Here is a 12218-nt window from a genome sequence, read left to right as displayed (position 1 = left end):
ATTGGACTGTTGAACTTATTGCACCTACATACCAGAGCAAAAAAAAACCATTGCAACTAGTATAGTTAAAACAATTTAAAGTTGTTCCGCTTAGGGTTGAAAAAATTTTTAGGTTAGTCAATAAATCAAGTTCTTGGTACCTCTAAGGGGTTATGTTCAATTTTCTATTCTTTTTGGTTTTTTTTTGCTATGCAGTTGGTTTAAGGTTAAAGTACCGGATTATAGATCGGAAATTGTTGCGGGAAAATAACTAGGAAATTGCGCATAATCACTCGATAGCTACCCCTTCTCCATTGCCGCCACATTCTCTCGTCCAGGTGGGATTGAAGATCTTCTCTGCGCAGTCCCTTTCTCCTTTTCTGCCCCAGTTTCAATTGATTCTAAGCGGACTCCACCTCTTATGTGTGCACACCTGTTCGTGAATTCACAAAATTGTGCGCGTGCACAACAAGTCGGTGCCTGTTGACATTGGGCAAAAGTTGGAGTCTTCGTTATGCGGCCCAATCATCGCTGTGCATTTCTGTGCCTGGCAAAACGCATCTTTGAATGATGAGCAGAAGAGTTGCTGCATTCCTTCTGTCCACCACTTGGAAATAGCCTCTTGCGGGACTATTCGCACAAGAGATTCTACCAAACACCCACGAGTCATGAGCAGCCTTCCTTCCCCTGTTGTACTGAAAAGATACTAGAAATGTTATTCAAGACTTTTTTCTTATTAGGGCGACATTGCAAAAGGAAGCATAGTCAATCAGGCAGAGAAAAGCACCATAGCTTTCATTTTTTTATTTACTCTTATTAGTAAACTGTGAAATATATTTTTTGTGGGACTTTATCTTCTTCGACCGTAGATCTGCGACCCTATTAGCTGTCACACATGTGCGTAGTTTAGCTCTCATTGCAGTTTTGTGCGCGCGCACATCGCAAACGTCGTTTCTAGAGTATTCTCAGGAATTTAATTTGATAGACCATATTAGTTTTCTCGGTATTGGACTGGAACTAGCTGAGATGAAGGCTCGCACGGGAGAGTATCACTGAAAAAAAGATAAAGGTTATAGAATTTGCGCTAAACTTTCCTCTTCTGAGAAATGAGCTGGGATTCCGATACCCTTCAGTACCCCCTATTCGATTTTCGCGATTTTAAGTTCCCGCTCAAACAACATTCAATCAGGAACTGCATTCGATTTCAAAAAAATTTGAGAAGTACAATATGTTTTAAAACTTCGTGCCCCAGTTGTTCGAAGGCTGGTCAACCCTATCCACCGGATAAATTTCTATCCCGTGGATAAATGTTAACAAAATAAATCCCGCTATCCTTTGGATAAAGATCTATCCAGTGGATAGCGCCATTCACCTTTCGAGCAATCCGGACCAGATGCAAAGTAATACAGTTTAGAAGATGCACTCGTTTATTTTTGTATAACGTTTGCCTTTGCTTTGTGATTAAATTTACTTTCATCGCATTTCACCACAGCACCCGGGCCATCAAATGGTATTATTGAACGCGCCTGCTGGTCCAGAGAGCACACATCTTGTAGGCGTCTGCATATTTGCAACAACAAACTTGCATTCAAATTCAGGGTTCGCAAATCGGGTGGGAAAATTTTAATGGTTATAATTAGTTGGTAAAAGGACTCCCTCTCTGTCTGTAATCATTAATAGATAATTACTGAGGTTCGCAGCATTATACCCAATAATGCTGCGAACCGAAATAATTAACTATTATAATTATTGACCCTCATAAAATCCTATTGTTCTCTCTCTGCATTACATCGACGATTTCAGTCGCCCCTTCATATTGATGTTTTGGTACACCAACAATGCAACTGGCAAGCATTGTCCAGTAATAATACAAATTGCATAATCCTTTTTCATTCCCCAATTCAGCCATTGTTAACTACTTGCAAAGATGATATAATCATTGACTCTCATGAAATCCTACTATTTTCTCTCTCCAACAATGCAATTAGCACGTATTGTCTAGTAGTTATACAAATTACATAACCCTTTTCATTTCCCGGAATTTAGTCATTGTTAAATCCTTGTAAAGATTATGTAACTTTCCACATCTTTCAGGTGTGTGATTGAATTTCATGCAAACGTAATTTGCATTGTATATTAACGCAATGCACTTGGTTATTTGAGTTGTTTGTTGGAAGGCAAAGAGTTGCTACTGTTTTGAAGCTTGATGGAGGATTCTTCGGAAGACGAATCTGCCATTTTCATAACGCAGAGCCAGAGGTCACAAATTGTTATTTCTTACAAGTGAGAAAGACTGTCATTGTCAGATGTGCCCTAAATAAACTGTAAAATGTTTTCGTCTGTACGTCTCCTGGAATGGTACTTCTCATGGTGTATTCATTTACTTTTTAACTTCAGATCTTCATCATAAATTATGCGCGGACATTCGCGAATTTTCAAAAATTACTGAGTGGAAAAGTAACGAAGTAAATACCACAGTCATGCAGCAATATTAAAAATATTGCTGGAAGCAGGCTGCATTATTAAAAATATTGCAGTGCAGCCAGCCCACTGCAATATTGAACGTTTTAGCGCGTTTAGGATTACCCCTGATAATTTCCCTGCTACCAAAAAGGACCGCCACCGTTTTCCTCAGACAGTTGGACTTGACTGAATATGAATACTTGCTCAGGCTGAAATCGCCGATATAATGCTGAGAGAGAACAATAGGATTTTATGAGGGTCAGTAATTATTACTTTCTATCAACAAATCGGACTCCCGCCTAGCGATCGTCCGATTTTGTCTATCACTTGTATGATTACAGACCGTATTGGTACCGTAGTTTCATAAGAAAAAGTAAAAAAAATTCGTTTTAGGGCCGTATGTGTCGAAGTGATAGGGCCGGAAAAACGCATCGTAAAACTGGAAACACGCACGCCCCGCAAAATCGATGCGATTTAAAATTTCGGACATGAAAAATTTAGATTCTTACAACGTTTTATTTCTCTGATGAAAGTAAACATTTTGTTAGTGAATTTTGCTATCCTGCCGAGTCCGCTTGGAGTCAATTGAAACTGGAGCAGAAAAGGAGAAAGGGGCTGCGCAGAGAAGATCTTCAATCCCACCTGGACGAGAGAATGTGGCGGCAATGGAGAGGGGGCAGCTATCGAGTGACTATGCGCAATTTCCTTGCCACTTTCCCACTACAATTTTCAACCGATAATCCGGTACTTTAACCTTAAACCAACTGCATTGCAGAAAAAGAAACAACTAATTTTGGTTTCAATTTGTAGAACCCGCGAAACAGGCCATATGGCAAGGGGAAAAATTTTCACAATTACGTCACGCAATATATCAAGCTGGGTTTGTCCAGTTGATTTTGATGGTCGCAGGGAAATGTCGAGTTTGTCGCTCAAAAACGTTGTGGTCCACAAGAGCGTAACATCATTAGTGATGGAAACAAATCTGCGGAAAGGAGGGTTAGTTCATCGGGTTCCGTATACTAAATCTCGGGAGAAACTGCAAGAATTATTTCAGAGTGTATGCGTGTTGTTTTGTAAATATAAACACTGCAACCTATTTTAACTTGTTTTTGTGTCCTTTCAAGCGACGCAATATGTCTGTTATGACCAGAGCGCCAATTTATTCTTGAATTTTGATCTTCTCCACACTGTGCATAGTTCATGACCGGATATTTCAGCGTAAATTATCGAGAAGGCGCCTTCCGATCACCTTTGTCTACTTTGTAAGTCACGCAAGCGCGCAAGCGTTACGACCGATCACGTTTACGCAACGTTTTAGGACAACTCGGCATCTAATCTCCATTCAGTTGCTGTGAAAACCTAAAATCCTCAACGTAGAAGATAAACGAACGAAGTTTGAATTGTCAAATTGTTTAAAACCCCACCTCGGTATATACAATATAACTTAAAATAGGGCAAGACAGATAAATAAAGTTATTTTAAAACATAATCTAGATTCGTGTTTCATAAATCAGAATAATAAGGCAAGACCGACATATCAGCGGCATCCCCTCCATTTGCAGACGGAGTAAAAAAGAAAAGAAAAATTAGGGGGAATACCATTAAAGAAAATGGAAACTATTAGAAAAAACACTGAAAGCCGCTACGTGGAAGGGTTTTTTTTTTTTTTGGGGGGGGGGGGGGGCAGCCAGAAGCTACCTAACAGGACTTCGCTATATACCGAGGTGGGGTTTTAAAAAGATTCTTAAACCGAGCAGGGCCATGAACGGTATTCCTAGGTCGGTTAGTACCGTATACTTTATCGACAAACCGAGAAACGTTATGTAACAACACCAAACCGAGGTCACATAACGGCAACCCCTGCACAGTTTAAAAACCGAGGTCGGTTCGTGTATCCCAAGCTCGGTTAATACCGTGGACGTTACGTGGACATCAGCCGAGGACAGTTTACCGACAGTACATACATTACCCGAGGACGGATTTTTTCCTGAGGTCGGTTTTTCAGAACTGAGTTCGGTTGCCCAGAAGCAAAAACTGATTCGTCAGTTTTTCAGAACTGAGGTCGGTTGCCCAGAAACAAAAACTGATCCGTTACGTGGACATCAACCGAGGACAGTTTGCCGACAGTACATACACTACCCGAGGACGGATTTCTTCCCGAGGTCGGTTTTTTAGAACCTAGGTCGGTTGCCCAGAAACAAAAACTGATCCCAGATATCCTGCAGGAAGTTATCTTTTCAGCAAAACCTAAATAAATCTGCCGGCCAACTGTCGGTAGGCTGTTGGCCGACAGATTACACACAGTCGGCTGACAGATTACTAACAGTCAGCCGACATATTACCAGCAGCCGACTAGTCAGTCGACTGTCGGTGGGGGAGCTGTTCTTCACAATTACCCATTCCAGAACTAAAAGAATGAGACCAACTCGTGCAAATTATGGCTGTTTGGTCAATTGGTTCATTCTGTCCACTTCATTCATTTTGGTCATTTGGATTATCTTTGTTGATTGGATCATTGGTTTAATTAGACCATTTAGGTACTTTGTATCGGCTGGGCTATTTGTACTATTCATGCTGGTTGGAATATTCGAGCCAAATAGGTCATTTGCTACCTTTGGATTACTGGATACTAATTTGCATCACTTGACTCCTTTTTACCTGTTTGATAATTTGTGCCAAGTGGCTCCATTATGTTGATTGGGTCACTTGTTCCAGTTTTTCTCTTAAGCAGAAGTATCATACCACAGTTTGAGACATTTTAGGCGTGGGTTTAATTAAACTATTTGAGAATATCCACAATTGCACGCCTAATGATACTTTGGTATTTCATATGGTTGCATCATTTGTCTCACCACATGTACCATAAGACAAAATATGAGTAAATACCTTGTGATAACCAAAAAAATGTATTATTGTCCTTAATACCTGGACATCTAACGATAAACAACCAATGATAATGAATTAATACAAATTGTTGGGCTATGACCAAAGCATAAAGTATGATAAAGTAATTTTAGGACAAGAAAGTCAGATGTATTCATACTTCTTTCATTAAACAACCTCAATGGACACCTTAAATTTAAGGACCTGTAATCTGAAGATGTGCAATTAGACATTGGATGATAGAGGGGGTATACTACACACGTTGACTTATCAGACCTACAAAGTGAAAAATTAAGCTTTTAACCCTTTGAGCCCAACAGTCTACACCTACTGATAATGGGTTGATATTTTGGAAAGAAAGTCGAAGCTGGCCACTCATTGGACTAAAATTATACTGAAACAGTCAATGACCAAGGAGCAAGGTCTTACCCTATATGTATGTGCAAATTTAAGACCAGGGTATCAAATGAGAAGTTCCCAAAAATAGAAAAGAATATCTTTAAAGATGCGATTTAACATCAAGTGTACCAGCTACAACGACTCTCTCATTACCATTTGGAGTTTTCAGATCATAGCAGAGATCAGCTACAACACAAATGTTGTCAATCCTTGACACTAGCATGAATGGTGCAACGCATTGTAACAAAGTCTCTAGAAGATTGATTTACCACAACGCTATTGCATAAGCTGAAATGAAGAACATTTTACATGTTCAGTACACTGTACGTTGTATGAACAAGTAGACAGAAATAACCGGAGAAAATCATACCACCAAGAAACAGAATCCTACTTGAACAGCGTCAAAGAATTATTCAAGCCTTCGAAGATGTGAATAAAGATTATTTGACGGTTGCCGCTACTATCGGAGTGAACCGTTCAACAGCAAGAAGTATCGTTGCACGATACTTGCGAGAAGGAAGGATCGCGGAGAGACCACGAGGAGGAGCAAATCATGTTCGAGTAGATGATGAAATGAGGAATTGCCTGAATGACATTTTGAACGAAAATTGCCTGCTGACACTAGCATAGATAAATCAAGAATTGAAAAAGCGTCTTCCAGGAAAACCAACAATCCATGACCGTACAGTAGCAAGAACACTTGAAGGTATGTTGTATCGTGTGAAATTGGCAAGGCCACTCCCAGTTGAACGAAACCGCCCTGATGTCCTGCAAAAAAGAGTCGACTATGCCAACTAGTTCATGCGCCATGCTGTAGTGAATCATAGTATTTTCGTAGACGAGTGTGGGTACAATGTTTGGACGGCAAGAAGTCACGGACGAGCAAGGATGGGAGAGAGGGCATATCGACAAGTATGTGGTCAGCGAGGGAAATCTCGACCCAAATGAACATGTGATTTTCATTTATGACGGTGCACCAGCCCACAACAATCCTGCCATTCCTGGTCCTTATTCAGAGCTTAAAAAGCTACCACCATACAGCCCGTTTCTTAACATTGTAGAGCAAGCAATAAGTGCCTTAAAAGCAGCCATAAAAGCGGACATAAGCCGTCCAGAGCAGCAAGAACAGATGAACAACAGAGCAGAGGCAAGACGACAAGGAATCGCGTTAGGCAACTTCCGCACTCAATTTCTACTTCAGGCCCTGCAGAGAAACATAGGCACCATCACGGCTGCTAAATGTGGACAGTGGTACAGATTTATGCAAACGTACATTCCAAGGTGTTTAAATAATGAAGAAATTGAAAGATAGTTACAAAAAATTACATTACAGTACACTGTAATCGAACAATTTTGAAATTTCTTTTTCCCTAGTTGATTGTTATTACTACACACATGTTTGTCAATTCACGTTAATGATTGACCATATCGAATAAACGATTATATGAAGGTGCACTTGAATGTACGTCTCTATGCAAATTGTATTATTGAATGTCTCTAATACGCAATTGATTGTCATACTATGCAATTGATTTTCTATCGGTGTTAATGATCAACCATTACGCGAGACTGAAAGTATATTTGTTCTGTTTGATTGTTCAAAGGTGCAATTGTTCATCCGTTGATGCTATTGAATGTTAATACATATGGAAATAGCGTTATTGAAAGTTCGTTCGCGTTCATGAATTTCATGGAAGTGCTAACGAATGTATATTTGCCGTATAGTTTCAACTGTTGACGTTAATGAATGTACATTTTGCGTAAATGAACAGCAAAAGGTGTAATAAGTTTATATTATCCCAACCGTGATATGTGTAGAAATGCTACCAAATATATAAACTCGTGAGTTTAGTTCTAGATAAGATCATTACTTCGATTAGTGTACGTATGAATAAAAAACTTTTGCAGAACCGAGTAGTTAACATGGTGTCAGGATTTAACAAACCTAGCCAAGACTAACGTCAACAGCGATCACCGCCAGCTCTTCGAAAACATCAACCCTCTCAATCTACAATGGTTGCATTGGAGCATTTACCAGCGCCGAAAGGAAACTTCACGCCGGGCCCCGAATGTTACCAAACGTGCTTGGATTGGGTTAAGGAATGCGAACTTCTTTTGAATGTTCCGCTAGCTTCGAAGAGCAAAGCTGTGAAAGCAACTTATGTTCTCATTTGGGCAGGAAAAGGTGGAAGAACACACATTAAGTCACTGAATCTCACCATGGAAGAGAAGGGAGATCGAAGTGTGCTGTTAAAATGTTCGTGGAGTGGAGAAAGCCGAAATCCAATGCAGCTGCATCAAACTTCCGCCGCCTGGAGTAAAGTGATCTTAGCCTTGCAGAGTACATTGACAAAGCCACTATTCTGTGCGACCAGTGTGAATATCCTCCAAAAGCCCACGATCGACTACTTCGGAATGCAATAGTTATTGGACTACGCTCCAAAGAGGCCTATTACAAATGAATTGAAAAAGGTTCAGAATTGACGCTAGAAGAGGCAATAGAAATCGCTCAGAATCAGGATGCCACAGCACACCAAGTCGGTTACATGCGACCGGAATTCAAAGGCGAACTACTACAAATGGAAATTTATAAACTCCAAGGAAGCAGGCAATCAAGAGGCAGCTGGAACAGACAGCAGCCACAAAGACCAGCTTCCAATGATCAGAAACAAGGAAGGTCAAAGAAGGAAACTTGTTTCTACTGTGGAGCGAAACCGTCACATCCCAAAAGTGAGTGTCCTGCAAAGAGGGCAAAGTGCCTCAAGTGTGGGAAGTAAGGGCATTACGGTTCCGTGTGCAAATCAAAGAGTAAGGATGCACGTGTTAGTGAGTTACAAGTCCAGTCTACAACAGCTTCTGAGTGTGTGGACTGCGTACTGAATGAATACGAGCCAGGTTACTTCAACGCACCTATTCATCACCTCAAGAGAGTAACAGTGGAAAGTCTCAATCATTCAAAATCAGAACCTCTCATCCACCCGCTATGGCTCTGCCAGGAATCTTCATCACAAATCTTCCAGATTGACTGCGAGGTTGATACCGGAGCAAGTTGTAACATTCTGCCGTTGAACAAGGCTAAAGCACTCTTCGGAAACGACTTGACGTTGGGCAAACCAACTGTGAACCTCAAAGGCTACAATGACAGTCCAGTGGAAAACCTTGATTCCTGCATTGTGTACCTTTACCATGGTAACAAGATATTCAGAGTTTTGTGCGAAGTCCCAGACAGCAAAGGTCATATGATCCTAGGCAAAAAGCAAGCACTAATCATGGAATACGTCAACTTCCCTGAAGTCCAGAAACCTGCTGTCCAAGCTAAAACAGATGGGTCTATCAAAACACTCGTGGAAGAGCCCGCAAAAACCACTGATGGTTCAGTAATTCCAAGAGTTCAGAAATGCACTGATCCAGTGGTACCAGTGATCCAAAGGAGCACTAAAGAGAAGATAACTATTAATGGAAGGACACACTCATTGCCCACAACTAAGGATTACTTACTGCAGGAATATGTCGATGTGTTTCAAGGCATAGGAACTTTGCCAGGTGGACTTTAACGTATCCAGTTAAAGAAAGGCTACAAACCCGTTCAACACCCACCGTGCCAAGTTGAAGTCAGCCTAAAACCACTCTAAAAAGCAGAATTGGAGAGATTGACACAGCTTGGAGTCAGTAAAGAAGTAAGGGAGCACACTCAGTGGATTAACTCGATTGTTCCAGTTAAGAAACCAGATGGTTCCTTACGAGTATGTCTTGATCCAAAAGATCTCAACCGAGCGATAAAGAGGAATCAGTGGTACAGCAGGACAGTCGATGACATCTTACCGGAAATAGCAGATTCGAAGTATTTCAGCTTGTTGACGCGAAATCGGGGTATTGGCATGTCTCTCTTGACAGAGAAAGCAGTTTCCTGACAACTTTCAATACACCCTGGGGCAAGTAACGATGGCTACACCTACCCTTTGGGCTAGAGGTATCAGGGGATGTTTTTCAGGAAAGAATCGACAGAGTTCTGAAAAGTGTCCCCGTTGGAATCGTCGACGATATCCTTTGCCACGGCAACAAAGAAACTACCCATGACGTTGCAGTCATCACCCTGCTAGAAACAGCGAGTGTTAAAAATCTCACTTTCAATGCAAAAAAATTTGTGTTCAAGTTTCAAGATTGCGCATTCTTCAGAGAAAACCCTACCCCAGCAGGGTATGGGATGGACCCCAAAAAGGTGCAAGCCATCACAGAGCTGAAACCACCGGAGAACCTTGAAGATCTGCAAAGTTTCCTAGGACTGGTGAACTACCTAAACCGGTTCAGTCCAGCACTGGCAGATTTAACAGCACCGCTTAGAACGCTCTGTAAGAAGGACACTCTCTTTACCTGGGAAAGCTCACAACAAACAGCATTTGAGGCTATCAAGAAAGAGATTACAAGTGCACCAGTGTTGGCATATTTTGATAGGTCTAAAGCTAACACTATTCAGTCAGAAGCATCCAAGATGATAAGCCTGTGATCTACGCATCAAGAGCCCTCACTGAGACGGAACAATCTTACTCTAACATTGAACGAGAGCTGCTCAGTGTTATTTTTGCTCTTGAAAGATTTCATCATTATGTGTATGGATACACAGCGATGGTTCAAACAGATCACAAGCCATTGGTCAGCGTGTGAAAGAAATCCATAGTGTGCAACTCACCACGCCTTCAGAGGCTATTGCTGAGACTATCCCAGTATAACGTAAGCATTGAATACCTGAAAGGGAAGGATAACATCGTAGCTGACGCACTGTCCAGAGTGTCTCCTCAGCCAATACCTAAAGAAGGAGAAGAGGCGGAAGATTTTATCCCAGTTCACATGCTCACAGAGGAAATCCCCGCCGATTCTACGAGAGTTGGAGATTTCAGACGCGCAACTGTAGAAGACACTATTTCCGGCTTACTGATGCGAGTGGTAACAAATGGATGGCCTGAATTAAAGAAAGATTGCCACCCACTCCTTGTAGACTACTGGAGCTACAGAGAAGAAATCAGCACAGAGAATGGTCTACTCTTCAAAGGCCATCGACTCATAGTTCCTGAGAAATTGCGTAGCAGAGTCCTCCAACTATCCACGAGGGTCATTTTGGCTTTGAGAAGATGTAACTAAGAACCCGAGAAGTAGTATTCTGACATGGAATAACCTCAGATTTACTACAGACAGCACAGGGTTGTGAAGTGTGCCAGACGTTCTCGAGGAGCCAACAACGCGAGACACTGTTGCCCCATGAAGTTCCTCAAGGACCTTGGGAGAAGTTAGGAATTGATTTCTTCGAGTTTCAGTCTACTACCTACCTCCTGATAGCAGACTATTACAGTAGGTTTCCTGTGATCCGGAAAGTACGCAGCACCAACGCGAGCGCTACCACCGAGATTCTGAAGCAAGTGCTTAGCGAATATGGAGTGCCTCAAACCGTTATGACAGAAAACGGCCCTCCATTCTCGTCGAAGGAATTTGCATCCTTTGCAAACCAATACCCTCGTTACCCGCGGAGTAATGGTTTCATCGAACGTATGGTGCAGACGGTCAAGCAGTGTATGAGGAAATGTGCAGCCGCAGGACATGATCCAAGCTTAGCTACGATGATCTACAGAGCCACACCCTTTACTACCATCATACCGTCACCTGCAGAGCTATTGAATGGACGAAAGTGCAGAGCATTACTTCCAACCAAATCCCCTATCCAGAATTCTCATTACCAGGTTGTCCGAGAGCAAATGGTGAAAGACAAGAACAGAATGTGCGAACACTTCAACAAAACTGCAAGGGATCTACCTTCACTGCCACAGAATCAGAGAGTGTACGTACAAGTTCACAAGAGTTTCCAAGAGTGTACGTACAAGTTCACCCAATGTAACCAATGGATTCCAGCAACCGTTACCAAAACGCCGGTAGCGTCTCAACCGAGATCGTACAGTGTCGAAACTACTGAGGGAACCCAGTTAGTGAAGAATCGCAGCTTCATTCGTCCAGCACAAGAGATTGCTGCGATACCTGCCGAGAATATGAAGCGTGGCGATAGCAGTAGCAGCTAACGACTAAGACGTGTATTATAGAAACAATTTAATTAGTTTCAGCGTTTCAGTTAAGGCCTAAGTTTTTTTTAGTGGAGGGGAGATGTTGCATAATCAGCAACTCATTTGAGCTATAATTAATCCTATTTATTCTGCCATTCACATCTTGTCACGTTTTGTCGCAATATGAATACTTGTTAATAAGTGTATAATATTTAATACTTATATTGCGCTTTTTCTATAAAAATACTCAAAAGCGCATTACAATATTATTAAAAACTAAATTAAAACCAGTAAAATTACTCGGTAAAATTACAATATTACAATATTAACATTACAATATTAAAAAAATAAAAATAATAAAAGAAAATACATAAATAAATAAATAATCTAGCTAAAAGCCTTTTTAAATAAATATGTTTTAACAGAGCGTTTAAAAGAGTCGATTGATGT

The 12218-nt window shown here is 41.2% G+C and overlaps 3 pseudogenes; 2 read left to right on the top strand and 1 right to left on the bottom strand.

Moving 5' to 3' along the window:
• Positions 1-206: 206 nt before the first annotated feature.
• On the bottom strand, positions 207-1888 carry LOC131782906 (uncharacterized; annotated as a pseudogene).
• A 3843-nt stretch (positions 1889-5731) lies between these two features.
• On the top strand, positions 5732-7036 carry LOC136284159 (uncharacterized; annotated as a pseudogene).
• Positions 7037-7737: 701 nt separating this feature from the next.
• Positions 7738-11786, top strand: LOC136284158 (uncharacterized; annotated as a pseudogene).
• The last annotated feature ends 432 nt before the right edge of the window (positions 11787-12218 follow it).

Source organism: Pocillopora verrucosa, chromosome 11, assembly GCF_036669915.1.
Source record: "Pocillopora verrucosa isolate sample1 chromosome 11, ASM3666991v2, whole genome shotgun sequence".
Classification (NCBI taxonomy): Eukaryota; Metazoa; Cnidaria; class Anthozoa; order Scleractinia; family Pocilloporidae; genus Pocillopora; species Pocillopora verrucosa.
Note: the sequence above shows the minus strand (reverse complement) of the source record. Positions and strands in the feature narration are given on the sequence as shown.